We start from the raw sequence: 20,544 nt of genomic DNA on the forward strand, positions 1-20,544 counted from the left end.
AGAAAAATCTTCAAAATAAACCAGAAGGCCTAGAGCTTAGATATTTCATATGTAGCATTGCCTAGTGGACCTCTACAAAATTTGTTCAAATCATGACCCCCGGGGTTAAAATTGACCCCACCACAGGGGTCACTTGATTTTACATAGGAAAATCTTCAAAAAATTTCTAAAAATAAACCAGAAGGCTTAGATCTTAGATATTTGACATGTAGCATTGCCTAGTAGACTTCTACAAAATTTGTTCAAATCATTACCTCCGGGGTCAAATTGACCCCACCCCATGGGGTTATTTGTTTAGCTTTAGCAAAGAATTTTTTTCAAGAAAGCAATTAAACTCAGGTGAGCGATATAGGGCCATCATGGCCCTCTTGTTACAAAATAGTAAAAGTGGGAACTCCACAGGTCGCCCAGAACGACAGAAATGAAAATGTTGTAGGCTCGGTTTGATTGAGCCTGTTCGTGGACGGTAATGAAAATGCATACTACCGTTCGCGCGCTCTAGCCCCGGGATGAGCACAACTTAAATTTACACATGTCACAAGTATTATGTATAATTTAGAGACATCCACAGATGTGTTCATTCGGCGGTACACATGAAACTTTCAATGATACACAAGTGTGCAATTCCATAAAAAGCGGCATATGGTCCCCATTTAAAATAAAGGGCTTGCTCTAACAAGAAATCAATGGTCATTAAACAAAATGGAATTTAGAAAGGTGATCCGAGGTTACGCAGCCTGCATATTACAGGAACTGCCAAAAGACAAAATTAAAAAGCAAGCACCATATCAAAGGAGTGATTATACAATACCCTAAGTTATGGAAACTGGAGTTGGAACCATCTATTCCGAATTGATAAAGGTGAAAACTAAACGGTACTAGTAACACAAATGTCGTGCTGAACAATCTGAAAAGATCGAAATATAACAGCACTGATTGAATGTACGGGAAGACGTTTTATGGCCGCCACACGGCACAAACAGCGCTGCTGTGATAATTAAATGATAAGAGTAGAAACTCCTATGGTCGTTCAGCACGACAAAAATGAAAATAATGCTGAGTCTTTTCATGGACGGTAGTGAAAATGCATGCTCATGTTACAAGTACAAAAAAAATAATTTAGAAACCTCCGCAGATGTATTCATACAGCGGTACACTTGAAACCTTCAATGATACACTTGTGAAGGCACATGTTCTGCATTTAAAAGAAAAAATGGGCTTGCCCTAAACGAGAAAGCAATAGGCAGAACTAAACAAAATGGAAAGTTCACATCTCGTATTTTCTCTTTCTATGTCTCCATGTCTGGCAAACTCTTTAAATAAAATCAAACTTTTACTATTGAAAACACAAATTTGCCATTAAAAATGTCTATCACAACTATTTTCTTTCCATGGAAACAGAAAAAAAGATAAAAGGTAAGGGTAGATTTCCCGGAAGCACAGAACAATATGACAAATTTCAATTATTGTTAGATATTTATTTGAACTGACTATCTTCAAGTCAAAAATAGCACCACTATTTCTTCCGACTAGAACGAAAGATTCTATCATACTGTACATTTTAAACTAAAGACTATAGCATTTATATTTGAATTTAAAGTGGCTAAGCAACAAAATTCGAGCGAAAAATATTTTCTCTCAAAATCCATAAAAAGTGAGTACTCTGAAAGCGACTACACTGTAAAAAAATATGTTATGTTTACACTTAAGTATGCGAAATGGTATCCGAAATTAGGTGTAAAATAAGCATTTACGCTTTTTCTGGCTTAAAGTCACAAACAAAACACAATTGTTTTGTGTAAGTTTTGTGTAACGTCAACACAATAAATGATGTAAACCCCTAACTGTACACCAAATCGAATGTGCATCTATCTTTATACTAATTTTAGTGTGTCCCGCCGCGTAAAGTTGTGTATAGTGGTCGCAATTTGACCGCGATGGTTGACCTTAGGCTGATTATTCATATCGATTATTTCATTGCAGAAATAAAGGTTGCTTAGGGTAGCCGTGAATATTTATATGGAATTAGTTTGTAACAGTGCATGTATCAGAGTATGTATACTTACATTTGATCATTTAAAACTTTTCATTACACTAATGTATATTCACACAAATTTATATTTCCATTTTCTCGGACAGCTCGTTTTTTACGTACACTCCTTTTCAATAATAGGTTGTGCCTCATTATTTATTATAATACAAAGGTCAACCATCGGGGTCAAGTTGCATCCACTGTACGTTTATACCTTGTTTGTTGTTTGTTCTTTGTAAAAATAACTGTCAGTAATTATAGTATTCAATGAAAGCAGTTACTCCGATCTATCTATCTATCTATCTCCTCTGATGAAGCACGGTTTGCGGATGGCAAGCAGTTCTTTTAGTTGATTCACCGCCGGGTACATATGAACTTCAAAAACAGAACCATATGCAACATAAAGATCCCTATAATAGTACAGTTTCGAGCGCGGCTTATCAGAAATGGAACGATTAAATTTTCAGTCAGTTTGGTAAAAAAGGTAAAACTTCACCATAGAAGAACGTAGCATACCCACCTATCTTATCAGCTTTTGACAAGTGACGTCATGGCGATAGATCTCTCCTAGCAACAAGTAGTGTGTGTGGTGCGTTCCAGATGGTGCGTTGGAAAATGCTGGACTAGCATTCCATACCTGGTCCTAGCACTGGATATTTATGGGACGTTGTTTTTTACATTAAAGCGAGGCCCCGTGTATACTAACCACTTTACAAAACAGGAAGTTTATTCGGTACGAACTATGGTATCGCACCCGAACTAGCTCTACCCTGCGTCAATGTATTGTTACTAGTGAACACATACAAACATATATCTTCGGATGTTGCTGTAATATCAGCTGGGCGATTTTCTCTGCGACAATATCTTTATCTTTTAATACTTCATGTGATTTATAGGTTTGTATGACTAAATGTGAAGTATCAGAAGCAAAAAAAAAAACATCATCTGTACAAGCTGTTGCAGGACATTCAATATCGCTAATTTGCATTCCGAATGTGGATTGTTGCATCCAATGTAAAAGTGGATCGATTGTAAACTGCAGCCCTTTCTGGGTCAGTGACTATATGAACAGCTGACTGTCATTTCACTGCATGACAATTGACCAGACGCCGTACTTTCTATCGCTCCGCCCACCAGGTAACGTGGTATCGGTCAATTGTAACCTCCGACATTATCTGCAAAATGGATACCGCGGCGAAATTATGCGAAATTCTTGAAGTTATTAGTGAAAATTATCTGCCATGTTGTGTTACTTTAAGACAAAGACAAAATGCTAGGAAGTTATGTGTGGAATCTTACATAAGCAGTGTAAAAATTTATCGAGAATCTTCTTCGGATTTTGTTGTTAAATCACGCACGTTTAGAAGACAGAAAAAGACTGAAGACGGCCACACCACTGTGTTTTAAAAAACATAAACACGAAACGTATACAGATTGTTGATGCTTTTTGTCAGTGCAAAGCAGGGTAAGATATAAATTATATTTCTGCATAACAGTTGTTTATGGTATTTTGCGTTATTATATTTACATACACATTGAAAAACATCTGGTTTATACAGGCTGCAGAATGCGTAGTAACTTACTAAACAGGTAAAACACATTATCGGATATTTGCGTCTGTATATATACCGTGTCTACACTTATTATTATTATACCACATTTATATAGCACTCTATTCATGCACGTGTACACGTTCAAAAGTGCTTCACAGAAAAATTGCAAAAATACTAACAAATACGCATACAAAAATAATGCATTCCACATTAACAAAATTCATAAATGTAAAACGTATAGATTAAACAATATAAACATACATAGATATTTAAAAGTTTTTTGGTTACCCTACTTCAAAATACTGTTCTACGCAGTTTTATGAAGAAGAAGAAGAAAAAAAAGCATCAATGTATCGGTCAGTTAACAAAATATTGTACAAAAAAGTGGGTTTTTAGCAGACTTTTGAAAGCAGCTAGCGTGTCAGCTTCCCAGATCTCGACGGGAAGGAAGTTCTAAAGCTTTGGAGCAGTGCACGAAAAGCTGCGATTGCCATACATCATGGTTTTAGTTTTTGGCACTTATAGGTCATCGCTAGATGGCATCCATGTAATATATGTTATTGGGTCAAAACGAAGAAATAAAACATTCTTGGTAGCACAGCAGGTTTTTACAAATATTTTTTTTATCATGAATGACGTGATGGCAGATTGAATCCATCAATTCTGTGTCAAATTACCATGCTGTTAGTTGTTGCTTTAACTTCGAAACTCAGTTCCTGTGATGATGCAAGGCATTTGATTTTTCCAGGTTACATATTTGTATGTTGTTGTCAGGAGTACAATGTATAATGTGTATAATTTATAATTTGTGTATTTTATTTTCTACTTTAAACAGTGCCTCTGGAGAATGTGCCCATATTCTGGTTGTAGTAATGAAATTGGCAGATTGGTTGATAGAAGGACTACAGGTTGTACCGGTCGAGCCGGGATATACGACACTACCTCAACAGTGGGATAGACCGCATGGTCCGATGTACACGAGTGTGACCTTGTCGTCAACCAAGTATTTCCATTTCCAGGCGCTACCCCTGATGGCAAGATTTGTGAAGATGGTCAGTCTGGGATATTAGAAATTAAGTGCCCTTTCTCCATAAGAGACTGGAACATTATGGAAGCTATGCAGTCATACGACAAGAAGGAAAACTTGTTTCTCGGAGAAAATGATGGCAGTTTGAGACTGAAACGGACTCATCAACACTGGTACCAGGTTCAGGGTCAGCTACTTGTAACTGGGGCTAGCTTTTGTGATTTTGTCACTTTCACAAAAAAAATGATTTATTTATTGTGAGAATCTATATAGACTCTAACACCATGATTTCCATGTTGACAAAACTGAACAGGGTGTATATAGACTTTCTGAAATAGTGATTTAACTGACCTGAGATAGTGCTGTTTTCAAATTGATCATGTGTTTTAACATTATAGGAAGATGGCTCATGTTGGCTTGGTGCATGGTTCTCATCAGTACTGTAATAAGATTGAAAAGTTGTCAGTGCTACTTAGTAAAGTTACATTTGGTAACTCAAAATAAAAGTCACAAACTGAGATTTTGTGCATTTTTGCCTCATTGGCAAGTAAGAAAAGTTATTATTGGACACATTTATGTTAAATATCTTCTCTTAGAATTTATGTATATACATGCATACAAATCCTATTAATTAAATTTAATTTCAAATTGCAATACAAATTTATCTCAAACAAAAGGAAAAAATTAACTGGCATTACAGTTTTAGATAAAAAATTCAGCAGTCTTATTTCATTACACAGTCTATTCAGAGCTCAGTTTGTTAAGTAAAATTAAAGTATGCAGAACTTGCTGTGTTTTTGCGTTGTAAGTAGTGAACTAACTTCAAATCTAAATCGAATTTTAATGTAAAATTAACCCTCATCCTGCTGATTTTCTATAATGAACTTGTCCATCTTCCAATTTGGACAGTACCATTAACAGTTTAAAGGGGTGTTTACCAAAACGATACTGGCTGAATAGCGAACAGTGCAGATCATGATCAGACTGCGTGGATGTGCAGGCTGATGATGATCTACACTGGTCGCAAAGGCAAATCAAATCATTTCTAAGCATGGTAAGGGTTAAGACTGACTACTTCTATACATAACTTACTCTACTGATAATTCAGATAAGATTTTACGACGCTTCTTGGGCGACTCAGGCATAGGTCTAGGTTTTGGTGGAGCCCTGCAAGGAGTGAACTTGTCACTTGTCACTGCACCTTTGTCTGCCATGTATGGCAGAAATAATTTATAATTTACAAACTGGGCGTCGGCGCATCAATATGAGTTTACACCTAAATGGATGGCAACTCTGCTGCCTCTAGTAGTGTTTTGTTTCCTTTTCACACCAATTCATGTGCTAATCTTACACAAGAAATGGTGCTTATATTTACACTTGGATCAGAGTAAGCTTACACAAGTCTTAAGTGTTACTTTAAACATAAGACTAAGTGTATAATAACACTACATTGAGTGTTACATTTACACTTTGATCAGTGTAACATGATTGTAATTTACACTACTTTAAGTGCAATGTTAAATACTACAGTAGGTGTAGGCCTACACTAGAGTTGGTGTTTGGACATTTTAGGAAACGTTACACCAAAATGGATAGCAGCAGAGTTGCCACCCATTTTGGGGTAAAGTAACACTTTATGTTTTACAGTGTAGTAGTACAAACCTTGTGACATAAGATTGTTTGCAAGATATTCTTATACAAGTAAATAACCAAAAATATTGTGCAGAAGGTAGTAAAACTATTGCAGCGCTTTTGAAACAATGCAGAAACATTTTTTTTTTTGTATTTTGTTACAATATTCATTTTTTACTTTCACCTCTTTATTATTATTCAGTGTCATATATACATTATATGCCAATCTTGGGAAAAATAAGCATGTTGAAAAATTTCACTCAAACTGTGGGCGAGTAGCTTTTATCCCCATTCTTATATTATTATAACACAGAAACATATAACTAAATTTCCTTCTTGTAACAAAAATAAAAAACAACAAATAAAAACACTATAAGGCAACAAGAATTATAAACAAGTTAAACCATTTTCTAAAATACTGCTTTTTCTAGTTTATATACTGTCGTTAACATAGCTAAACTGCTGGTAGACATTGTTATATCTATTTACCACCCTATTAGTACATATTCAATGGACACTTTCAATCTTTCCGGAAGTTGAAAGGCTCTATATTTTTAAAAAGAATCTTTTGTTGGGGGTAAACGCCACACCGATACAAGTTTAGGTCATATAGCGACCTTCCAGCTTTTATGATGGAGGATGACCCCAGATGCCCCTTTGAGCATCATTTCATGGCGGCATCTTGGTAGAATCAGTCAGCTGAATGGTGCATAAAACTTATAGTGCACAAGTTCCTTATAAGCATCATTTGAATAGCAAACCAATTGATATAATTAGCTGATCGAACGTGTGTGAATTACATCGATTGTCTTTAACTTTCGGCAATAAAGTACAATGTCGCTCTTTATTTCATTATCCTATTATTTCATTGTTTTGTAACAATCATGTTCAATATTATAATCCTACACCGACTTTGATAACATATTTTAAATGATAAAAGTATCTTACAAAGTCAAAGGTTGGAAATAATATTGAGAAAATCGGAAGTCTTAATTTGAACGCCTGAAATCTTTTGAAATTGAAATTTTGTCGAGATATATAATACTGATAGCATAAATTGTCTCTCATTACAACTATTATGCTATTTCAATTATCAGATATATAGTTTATAATTTTACTTAAATGTAGAGAATTATAAGTTATTCCATGGTCGCATAATTGTATCAAATAACATCCAATAAAGGACTTGTACCAGAGATCAAATAATACACCAAATTAGATCATAATGCCCACGTATTACAACAGTAAAAATTATACGATATGCAAGTATTTGGAAACCACGTTACAATAAAATATGTTATTTCTTTAAAACTGGTGATTTAATATTTTTCAATGCCCTTATAGGTAGAACTATTTGCAAGAGAAACTACATTCGAACTAAACTGCATGCATTTTATGTTATATTTTGCTTAGTTGTACCCTTGAAAGTTAGGATGTTGGTACTCTGCCTTTAGAGGAGTTGTTGGGTACAGTAGTGTACATATACCTGAGATTGATCTTATTTATTGCAGACTAATGTTAGAGCCTGCCTCAGCGGGGAGTTATTTTATATACATTGTCTTGTCTAACATGCAGATATGATACCTTAAAGTAATCAAATTTGATTATACAGTTTTTTTTTTTCAGGCCGAAATGATAGCTTAGTGCACCAAATTACTAAATATGTTTATGGATTTCCTCTATTCCTTGTAAAAACAAAAATATTTGGTATTAAAAATGATCATCTATAAATAACTGAGGCGAAATGGACAACCACTGTTGTTTATCAATTTTGGGAGTTTTCCCCATCAGTTTCTCCAGTCTGAAAAATCTTAAAAAATTCCAAAATCTTATGCACATGTCTTTGTTTATGAACAATCTGTGAAAACTGTAATAGTTTGATTTGACAGATGTATCTTTTTGGAGCGTCTGTGTGAATAATATTGGCTCTTCGTTCTTTCTGAAAATCAATATTAGCCGATGAAAAAAATTGAGTGTTAAAACAGCCGTTGATACTGTCGCTGAACTCGGCTACTATCTGTGAACCCCGATGACCTTTGTATGTAAAACGTATTATTGGTAGCGATTTGACCGAAACCTATTAAATTACAGAAATGACTCTGTTTCATTTTAAGCGGTTTTGTCAAATGTGACTATATTCCTTCTCACCCTGACTGAATTTTTTACCAAGCACTCACATTATTGCCATTTCTTCACCATGCGAAAGATACTATAGAAATTTTGTTAGTTTGTTGGGTTTACAGTCACAAGTACGTAATGTAGATCGAATGGCGACTTTTTCAGCATTCGGCAGTGGAGGAAGATCCCAGGTGCCCCTCCGGGCTACTCTAGAAAGTACTTTTACAGCGGGTTTTGCAAATGAAAATGATTGCATCCGGTAGTCAATTCTTTGAAAAAAAATCTTTTGATAAATTAAGTATTTAATTCATAATGTCATGCATTTAATATTACAATTCGTTTCATTTAATATACTAAGACGAGAGGATTATATCTTTAACATTTCTACCTTTAATGTTGACATAGGTTGAAAAGGAACCTCTTTTATCAATTCAAGTTTTCTGTACTTTACCTTCATTTGAACGAACGTGCAACAAATGATGTGTAATCCAGTCATAGTAAATCAACATATGCAGAAATAACAATTATACAGTTCCTTATATTTTCTTTTTGACAGTAATTATTTGTGATTATTTTACTTTAGGGCGATCCTCGTTTACCCCTGTAGATGTTAGACTTCTGTTTTCAGTTTTAACGTTAAAGTACGACATTTACGTTTAAGCAATATTGCATTTTCAACCTATGGAATAACATGAAGATATTTGATAATTGGTCCGTTCATGTAGAAATTACAAGTCCAGACATAAAATACTTGTACTTAAATCAGAATTGCTCGTCATGGCGTTAATGACTCATATATAAGTATTTATAAATGTGCACACTGAATTCATGTGTAAAAATAGCTGTACACAAATAAAAGACGAAACGATTGCAAAAAACACAAATATTAATAGATTAAACAGAAACAAAACATACATATAAGGGACACAGTAGGGCATAAAATAACAAGAAGACATTTTTAAAAACTTGCATACACTTGTATTCTCTATTGCCAACATCCGAGTTCAAAGACTGCCAATTGCAAATAAGACCGGCCCTTTTCGACAGTCATATTTCTTACCCATACATGTTTAATGGCTACTTTAGTTTTCCAGAAAGAACGTAAAACCCGGAAACTTCACACAGATGTTCTGAGTTCCGAAAAGATGCATCTGCCAAACTAAATGATTAGATTTTCATAGATTCTTCATTTACAAAGACATTTGCATAAACTTTCAGAAAATCAAAATTTGTTCGTACGTACGAACAAAATTCCAAATAAAATTTACAAATTCTTGTTCATTTCTCACATTTTTAAATGCAATTTGGAATTTTGTTCGTACGTACGAACAAATCTGGCTGTTCGTACGTATGAACAATAATCCACATTCCGTATTATTTTTCAGTTCTGACATGCTGTTCAAACAGCTCAAATTCGTTCGTACGTCCGAACAAAATTCCAAAATAGCTTTAAAATTTATTTTTCATTTCTCACTATCATTTGTTCGTACGCATGAACAGCCTGGATTTGTTCGTACGTATGAACAAATGAGAGAACTGAAAAAGAACTTATTCTAAAAAAAATGCAATTTGGAATTTTGTTCGGATGAACAAATCCTTTCCATATTATTTTTCAATTCTGATATTCTGTTCAAACAGCCCAGATTTGTTCGGACGTACGAACAAAATTCCAAACTGCTTTAAAAATTCTTTTTCATTTTTCACTATAATTTGTTCGTACGTACGAACAAATGAGAGAACTGAAAAAGAATTTATTCTTAAAAAATGCAATTTCGAATTTTGTTCGTACGTACGAACAAATCCTGTCCATATTATTTTTCAATTCTGATATTCTGTTCGAACAGCCCAGATTTGTTCGGACGTACGAACAAAATTCCAAACTGCTTTAAAAATTCTTTTTCATTTCTCACTACCATTTGTTCGTACGTACGAACAGTCTCGATTTGTTCGTACGTACGAACAAATGAGAGAACTGAAAATGAATTTTTTCTTAAAAAAATGCAATTTGGAATTTTGTTCGTAGGTACGAACAAATCCTGTCCATATTTTTTTCAATTCTGATATTCTGTTCAAACAGCCCAGATTTGTTCGGACGTACGAACAAAATTCCAAGCTGCTTAAAAATTCTTTTTCATTTCTCACTATCATTTGTTCGTACGTACGAACAGCCTTGATTTGTTCGTACGTACGAACAAATGAGAGAACTGAAAAAGAATTTATTCTTAAAAAAATGCAATTTGGAGATTTGTTCGGACGTACGAACAAATCCTGTCCATATTATTTTTCAATTCGGATATTCTGTTCGAACAAATCCTGTCCATATTATTTTTCAATTCTGATATTCTGTTCGAACAGCCCAGATTTGTTCGGACGTACGAACAAAATTCCAAACTGCTTTAAAAATTCTTTTTCATTTCTCACTATCATTTGTTCGTACGTACGAACAGTCTGGATTTGTTCGTACGTACGAACAAATGAGAGAACAGAAAAAGAATTTATTCTTAAAAAAAATGCAATTTGGAATTTTGTTCGTACGTACGAACAAATCCTTTCCATATTTTTTTTTTCAATTCTGATATTCTGTTCAAACAGCCCAGATTTGTTCGGACGTACGAACAAAATTCCAAACTGCTTTAAAAATTCTTTTTCATTTCTCACTATCATTTGTTCATACGTACGAACAAATGAGAGAACTGAAAAAGAATTTATTCTTAAAAAAATGCTATTTGGAATTTTGTTCGTACGTATGAACAAATCCTGTCCATATTATTTTTCAGTTCTGATATTCTGGCCCCGGTTTCACAAAAAAACTTAAGTCTGTTGTAATGACTTAAACTCAATAGTGTACTCATCTTTTGACTTAAGTTGAGTAATTATTTGAGATGCGTTTCACGAACATTTTATTGACTCAACTCAAATCTCAAAGCTTGAGTTGAGTCTGTTAATTTGAGACAGCTCTAAGGCTTCCTCAAATCTATAATTATTACTCAAATATGGCGGATTTTGTTAACACGCTTAGAGCTGCATCGCCGATGTGAGTGGATCCTGACATGATAAACACGTTACAAGTCCTATCTAGGTGTGAAAACAGGGAGTGCGATAGGTGCCAACAGGAATTCGTAGGATCAAAAGTCTTTTTTGCTAAATATCATCATCATAATGCGTTGAATCGTCCAATATCTCGTCTCCCCGCCCCCCCCCCCCCACCCCCGGTCCGCCCCCTCTCCACCAAACACCATCTCTCAGGACTGATTACGCTCCATTGTGACAGCGAGCTCATTACATGTAGACATCCGTGGAGTTCGTCAGTGTCAGGGCTATTGCTAGAACAACAGCAGCTAGACACATTTCCTTGGAGCGAAAATGCAAGAAACACACGCACTCGGTGACTTCAACAATATCCAGATACACGATTGGTCTATAGCGTTTCCAATGTAAACATTTACAACTTGTTTACCCAAATCTACCGTAATGACCCACATGTGTTTTTATGTACAGTAATATCGGATGTATCTTAACGTGCCCGGGACTTACATATAAATCTTGCCTTGCTATTGAGAACGTTACCGTAAGTGCATATATGGCCGGTTTTGATCATGTGTTACTTTAATTGTAGCTATTTCTACCCGTTTTAAAAAATGTAGTCTAATTTTATAAGTTTAGGAAAATTATCAAATGTGTTTTATCAAAAAATGAGTTGAAAAATTGGTCGGTATTCCATCATCGCTGTCAGTAGTTTTCAATGTGCTTTCAACAAGTAGTGCAATGTCAAAAGTTAATTATTTCTAATGATATCCAATAACACAATTAGGCTTACATGTCGGATATTCCATGAAATGCAGTCCAGAATTTTTGGGCTTTTTTAGTACTTCTCTAAATCGTAAACTATTTCATTGCTAATATCAAACTGCATGCTTTTTTTATTTGTCCACACATTCGTCAATCACTTATATATAGCACTAGTACATATGGGCCTATATTTGAGCGAGGTTTGCAACATTTTGTTCTATATGCTCGCCAAATGTATGTAGACCTACATACAAGATTTTTTTCTTTTAGTGTGATGTCACCTTGTGATAAGCTATAAGTCAATGTTATGTATCTGTTATAGAAAAAAACGATTAACAAAGTATACATGTTCATTATCTATGTGTACCAAGTAGGCATTTCATGTAAATATGGATATAGAACTCGTCCAAGTGATCTTATATCACTAACGTATTTATCCAAAAGTTGAAGCAGTCTCCATTTTCCGGGAGAGGTGCATTTCATGAATACTTGCTCCAACATTTTAGCTCGACTATTTGAAAAAGCTATATATTGTACTCTCCGGCGTCGTCATGAACATGTTAAAATTTTATCGAAATTTTCCCAATTTCACTATATGCATGATTATCTTCTTTACCACTGCTCACTACTTCACGTAAGGATTGGTCTTGGCAAGGGGGCGACTTTTTCAACTGGTTAAGGTTAGGCACCCCAAATATCAAGGTCACTGTGATGTGTGTAAAACAGAGTAGGGTGTACTAATAAATAGTTAGTGTGGAATATGTAACAAAAAATGTGAACGAAAATCATGAATGGTGGTTAATGGGGATTGGATACAAGTGAATGTGAGAAATAGTTGTTGTTTTTTGAAGGGGAGGTGGGGGGTGGATATGAGGAAATCTAAAGAATAATCAGTTTTCTTTTCTAGGGTGGGGTATGAGGGCTTCATTGAAACAATATAAGTAAATTTAAAATAAGAAAAAATGGTGGGATGGAGGTATATTGTCCGGTTACGATATAAGACGTAGGTGTGGAATATGTAAAACATATTTTGTTGCGATTGTGGTAGTAGCAGATGGGTGCAATTTGGTGGGACAGAGGTATGTGGGGATATGAGGTTTCTGATAAACAAAAAAGAGATATACGATATTTGTTAAAATTTTATTGACAACTCACATGACTTGTTTGAAATTTTATTACATTTTTCTTCATAATTATAGATGTACAGGAACAGAATATTTATCAATTTTTTTTTTCAATTTCAAAATATATAAGAATGTTATTATATGTATTTTAACATAATGAGTTAAAAGAATTATATATAAATGTATAGAATTGATAAACTAGTAAATTTCGTTATAAGCAAAAGAGATCATTTTAAAACTTAATCTAGAGATCACTTTCAGACAATGTCTGCTTCATTTATGCAATTTCTGAACAGAACACTGGCATAAAACCACATTTTCAGCCTTAAGTACAACCACTAGTAAAGTATTATATACGCTTTCTATACACCAAGTTTGGTGACAATATTGATAATTAAGAAAAGTGTACTTAGTTTAAAAGCTGCAAAGGAAGCTATGGTTCTTACTCCTTACTAATTTAATGATAATTAAGACAAGTGTTACTGTGTATAAAGTTTAAAAGCTGTAACATTTTTAGTATTTGAAAAGTGAATCTAAACTAAAAATTTAACAAAAAAAATACATAAAGACCACAAAGGGTCATAACAAATTCATCCACCTCATACTAACAAAATGCATGTCTGAGTAATGATTCTTGGTCTATTTACTCGCATAATGAGAAACAAATGTACAAATCTCTGATAGTATTAAATTAAAGTAGATCCAAACAATATTTTCAACAAAAAAAATCCCGAGTAAAAAAGAGCCATAATATCAAAACAGAGTTATGGAACTTACACAGTGTTTGTCATGTCATCACAATCAACATGTGTGAAATTCAAATCATTCCCAGTAACGGTTACTAGATCTATACCAGCTTATTACAAAAACGTTACCAAACATTGCTACCTTGACCTTTGAGATAAGGGTCTGGGTTCTGCACATGACACCCTGAATATTTATAATATACTTCATGATCCATCCCGGGGACAATTACACTATTGTACAAATTTATATTACATTCTTTTCAGGGGAAATAGATATTTGATCACAACGCTAAAATGCGCACACAAATGTAGATACATATTATACCCTCGTTTTCAAATGGGAAAACTGATCACTTTAATTTATTGTTGTTTTTTTTATTTTTCTAACAGAAATAGCTGTTGGTCTTTGCTTTTCTTTTACTTAATGTCCTCTATTTCAAACAGCATCTTTTTCTTTCCAGAGCATAAACATCGTCCTTTTTATCATCTTTGATCTGTTTTGTAGACTTCTGTTTTCTCAATCTGTTCAGAAAAGGTCTTTGATCCGAGTCTATAAAGTTAAATGAAAATGTATGAATGTGTTATCTTACACAATTGTTGTCTACTGAATCATCGGATATGATGTAATTTTCTTGCCTACCTAGCGGGGGAAAGTATACATTTGTTCGGGCATATGCAAGGGATAGATTTTTCTATCTTTCCCTAAGTCTCCAAAATAAGGCAATCTTGAATGGAGTGAGTGATGAATATCACATCATATCCAATGGCTCAACAGACTGCAATTGTTTTATTAAAGTAACATTATCAGATCTGCCTGATCTAGCTTTTGTATATTTCTCCGCTTCTATTTTCATCAATGATAATAAAATCAACTGCCCAATTGCTGGCATATCTTTCTATGTATATCATAATGCTTCAAGAAACAAGAGCTGTCCGTAAGACAGCGCACTCCACTATTCGGCGATTTGACTGTAAAATGAATTATGTCTCATGTCATATCAGATGATGATTATAAGGAAATATCTTTAATTTCAAGTCATTATCTTGCCTAGTACCAAAGATATGTCTATAAACGAAGCTTTCGAAAAAATTCAACATGAAAATAATTCCAAGTATAACAACCTGGTGACCTTGACCTTGGGTATAATGGGTCCAGCCCCTGCACATACTTTGTTTGTATGCTGGACAATGTTTATGTGAGTTTACAGTAAGATATAAGCAATAGTAACAAAAATATGACAGAAAAACAAAGGTTGCCGAAAAACTTTAACCTTAAAAATAATGTAAGTATAACACCTTGGTGACCTTGACCTTGGGTATAATGGGCCCAGCCGCTGCACATACTTGTTTGTGTGCTGGACAATGTTTATGTGAACACACAGTAAGATATAAGCAATAGTAACAAAGATATGACAGAAAAACAAAGGTTGCCGAAAAACTTTAACCTTAAAAATAATGTAAGTATAACACCTTGGTGACCTTGACCTTGGGTATAATAGGCCTAGCCCCTCCCCATACTCTGTTTGTATGCTGGACAATGTTAATGTGAGCTTACAGTAAGATTTAAGCAACAGTAACAAAAATATGACAGAAAAACCAAGGTTGCCGAAAAACTTTAACCTTAAAAATAACCCAAGTATAACACCTTGGTGACCCTGACCTTAGGTATAATGGGTCCAGCCCCTGCACATACTTTGTTTGTACGCTGGACAATGTTTATGTGAACTTACAGTAAGTTATAAGCAATAGTAACAAAGATATGACAGAAAAACAAAGGTTGCCGAAAAACTTTAACCTTAAAAATAACTTTGGTATAACACCTTCGTGACCTTGACCTTGGGTATAATGGGACCAGCCCCTGCAAATACTTTGTTTGCATGCTGAACAATGTAAATGTGAAGTTACAGTAAGATATAAGCAATAGTAACAAAAAAAGACAAAGACTGCCGAAAAACTTTAACCAAGAAAGCTCATGTTAACGCCGGGGCGGGTAGAATAGCACCCCTGTTCTCCGAATAGTGGAGCTAAATGTTAAATAAATAATGATATTCAACAATGTTAAATCACTGAGATCCAAACTGCAGACCAACCTCCTGTTATGTTTTTAACATTTTATGACATGTGCAATTCTTGTTAAGCATGAAATAAATCTAGGTTGTGCACAGTAGGAGTTAACACTGGTGTTCTTACCATTTACTTTTTCTTCTACTTCTCAAACTGACAACAATATTATCCCCTCCACCACCAATCAATGGAAAAATTCATATTTTTTGTTGTTGTTGCTGAAATAAAATTAAAAAAATAATGCTTTTGAAGTTCATATTTTTAAATAATTTAATCACAAGAATGAAAAATAGTTTCATAAAACTGTACCATAAAGGGAGGTAATCAGAAAGAACAGATTGAGCAACACTTTCTCCTATGTCAATCAATATTCAAACCTACATGGGAACACTTATCTAAAATTGGATTTAAAAGAACTAATGTATAACATGCTCACAGCTAACAAGAGGGCCACGATGGCCCTAGATCGCTCACCTGACTTTCACAGATTGACTTAAAACTAAACACAACGCTTTTCAAAGTTTTTCCATACAGCCAAACAGGGAAAACTGGTGACTATTTTAATCTAGGATATCCAGTTTCAAATTTGACCTAGAGTTTAATGAAAATCAAACATAGAATGTGGCCTCTAGATTGTTCACAAGGTTTTTATATGCTTTAACATTGGGAGCTAGTTTTTTTTACCTCAGATAATCTCGTTTCATCTTAACCTATATACAAAGTGACCCATATTCTGATAAAAATATATAATGAATATATCAAATGAAAAACGTGACCTCTAGAGTGTTAACAATATTATTCTATGATTTGACCTAGTGACATAGCTTCTAAGTCATGTAAGCCAGTTACAAAAGTTACTTAGATTTCATAGAGACACATAGTCTGGCAAAGTTTAACTAGTGACCTAGTTTTTGACCCCATGTAACCCAATTTGGTACTGACCTAGACTTCACAGAGATAAATATTATGAAAAAAATGTATGATGATCAAGAAAAAAATGTGGCCTATATAGTGTTAAAAAGGTTTTTTCTGTGATTTGTCCCAGTAACATAGTTTTTAAAACCTCAGGTATTTAAGTTTTGAAACTGACCTAGATTTCATAGAGACAACATTTTTGCGAAGTTTTATGTAGATCAAGAAGAAAATGTGGCCCTACAGAGTTAACAAGTTTTTCTATGATTTGACCTAATGATCTAGCTTTTGACTACAAATAACCAAGTTTCAAAGGGTGAAACCTGACCTAGGTTTTAGGAGACAAATGTTCTGACAAAGTCCTATGAAGATGAGGTAGACAATGTGGCCTTAAGTATTTACAAGATTTCCTATTAACTGACCTAGTAATCTAGTTTTTCACACAGATGACCCAGCAACAAACATGTCAGTGATTTTATAGACTGGTTGAAGACGGACGATGACAACACAGAGTGATAACAATATCTCACCTTGAGCATTTTGTGCTCAGGGGAGCTAATATTAAATAGGATTTGAAAGTCCTGATAATATGCGCATATCAACTTCATATTGATGCTGTATACCAAGTTTCATCTAAATTTGATGGAAATAGTGATAGCAGAGTACACAAGGAATTGTGACAGACAGTCTTATAGTTTATACATTATATACACCTCCCATGTCTTTGACACCAGGCTATTAAACTGAATCATTCATTGTCTTTAGTATATAAATAAAATTTAATTTTCATTCAATAAAATGGAAGATTAAATTTTTAAAACTTAAATTCATAAAGCCTAATTTATAGGCTAGAGTGTTTATTGAATCTACAATTTATTTCAGTAGCAATACCTGTCAATTATATTATTTCCTTATACCACTTCTGCCATATGCACAGTATAACGAAACAGAGCTGGGTTGGAAGTACTCCTTTCTTTACAGAAACTTCTTTGGTTGGGGTAGCTTGTAGACCTAAATTCAATAAATATTGATTTTAAAATCATACATGTTACATAATCTTTGAAAATCAGTCTTTTTTACAGATCAGTTTAATATGAAATATGAAATAAAAACAAGAGTCCTTGTGTGGAGTTGATTAGCACAAGGGGTAAGTCCTTATATATCTTTATATACTTCTGCATGAAAAATAATTTTGTATGGGATTATTTCTATCTACCAAAACAATGGCCTGTTTTGCAGCATACCAGTTTTCAGCCCAACCATTTTAGGAATCATTGTAAATATATAAAAACAATGGTTCTATCTAACAGTATTATTACACTTTAACTAGAAAATCAGCTATATTCATGTTGAGAATTGTTTAAATTTTTGCCATCCAATGTGCAGAAATTCTATTTTATGAAAGAAAGGGAAGTATAGCAAGAATTGTTGTTTCATGTGTGTTTACATTATTTGAAGTGGCAACTTACCTATAATAGAGTCTGTGCCATCATTGAAACCCTTCCTCTCAGTCTGTCTTTTTTTTGTTTTTCAAGAAGGTAATTTATGATGGGGTTAATGTCACTCTTGGACAACCAGCAGTCTTATTTTCCATTGCTATATAGTAAAAAAAGAACTGATATTTGATTTTTCATCAATGAATACTACAAGTATTAAAACTATTGATCTTGTTAGGTATCTTAATTAAAGTACTGTAGTATCAGTGAAGACTTGTGCAATGTTTTATCGATTTAAGCAATTATTACACATCAGAGACATACCACATCAAATGCTGATGCTGAGAAAAACTGCAGGTTTTCATTTTCATTTAACCCATCTTTTCAGATACGAAGTTTGCAGTTAATAGCCCATAAACAGTCGTAATACATTTTTAAGTAATAATGATCTTGTCACTATCACACTTCTGTAGAAACAACTTTTGTTGCTTAGTCAACATTTTCTCCCCCCTTGAGAACAAGCAAATACTGCTGTTTAAGTTAGGCAAGGAATATTACCACTTTTGGTTCAGTGTAGAAAACCAGTAAGTTTAGATATTAAGTAATATAATTCAGTCTTTATCAATTGCAAATTTTTATCCAGTTTATTTTGTGGGTGTTTAATATGGCAGAGAATGACTTTCACAATATCTACATACACCCATTACATTCAAACAAATCCAGCAAAGATTGCTTGAATTATTAGCTTGACTCATATTTCATAAAAACAAAATGGATAGAGTAAATTTACAAATGTAGTAAGTAAATATGCTGAATTACATAAACTGAAAGAAGTCAATGGGACAACCTGTATTTTGACTGTCATTTTTGATGTTCTCAAACATCTTCTTAATTTCAGTTGATGTGCAGAGAAGAAGCTTCTTCAGATCTATAAAATTAAATCAAATAAATAATATAAAGTATAAGCAAGTATCCAATAATTTCAAAACCAAAAATTTCACTTTAATACTTCAAGTGTCTAAATAGTTAATAGCAAAATGTTACCGGTTTAGCTGATTTAGTGATAACTTGTCAATAAATTGCTTATGTAAAATGCTAGGTGAAAATCTAATTCAATATCTAGGTAATGAATATCCACAGGGATTGTTCTGAATAAATTTTATTATCACTGTCAATCCAAGGTTTTTAAAAAGTCACATTCACAATATTTACATTGTGCATATATTGCAATTCTTCTTGCTAACAAGTATGTGAAATGGAATCACAGATTAAAAATACTTTCTGATAGCGATATTAAAACAGACTGATATGCAACAGAAATTTTAAACACAGAAATTCAAAATTACTTGTCCTACAACACAGGGCAAACAGGACCATAGACTGCAACTTCATTTCCCCAAGTCCACCTTCAGTTCCCTGTAAAAATAAATGACACAAAACATTTTAATTCATATATATGTATTGGTTTATTACACTTTTATAATTTATGTTAATTTTTTGGTAAATATCAAATGGCAAATCTATTTTTAAAAATAGTTTTCACTTGTGTTGGAGATATGAAACTCTACCTGCGATTTCCGTTAGTCACCGTTATTTATTTTAGCAGTAAAACGAATTCATCAAATTATGAGCAAATCCAAATTTAAAATACTAAAGAAAAGCTTAATTTTTATTTATTATTTTAATCATTCAATCCTGAGAAAAACAAGAAATTGATGAAAGATCCATTATATGCACAAATGACTTAATTATTTTTAATAATTCATCAAATTCGCAATAGTGTTTTTCTCCGGGTTAAAGGATTACAAATTTTTTCATGTTTTTAATACCATGAAAAAAAAAACTAGATCTATACAAAGAGCTCTGAATTTGGCTACCCCTATCAGGCCTCAGTCCGCTTGTCAATACATGCCATCAGCTGTTTAGATGGAATAGAAGCTATGACTAGAAAAAAACGACAGCAATATTTTGAAATCAACACATGTTTTGCTAGATAAATGAAAGTTTCCTCTCTGCAAACACTATTCATATTGATTACTGGGCCTCTAGACAGTCCTAAAAGGGTTGTGTAGGGGTACGATAACTTCCGGACCTCTAGACGGTTACTCAAC

General features: G+C 33.7%; 1 long non-coding RNA gene across 1 annotated transcript; it reads right to left on the reverse strand.

The window, feature by feature from the left end:
- Nucleotides 1-13,275: 13,275 nt before the first annotated feature.
- LOC128546220 (uncharacterized) lies at nucleotides 13,276-19,422 on the reverse strand. The gene is made up of 5 exons (XR_008366590.1): nucleotides 19,281-19,422; nucleotides 18,467-18,593; nucleotides 17,889-18,008; nucleotides 16,212-16,303; nucleotides 13,276-14,571 (listed from the first exon to the last, which is right to left on the reverse strand). It is a non-coding gene; the product is annotated as an uncharacterized LOC128546220 (long non-coding RNA).
- Between the last annotated feature and the right edge of the window lie 1,122 nt (nucleotides 19,423-20,544).

Source organism: Mercenaria mercenaria, chromosome 12, assembly GCF_021730395.1.
Source record: "Mercenaria mercenaria strain notata chromosome 12, MADL_Memer_1, whole genome shotgun sequence".
Taxonomy (NCBI): domain Eukaryota; kingdom Metazoa; phylum Mollusca; class Bivalvia; order Venerida; family Veneridae; genus Mercenaria; species Mercenaria mercenaria.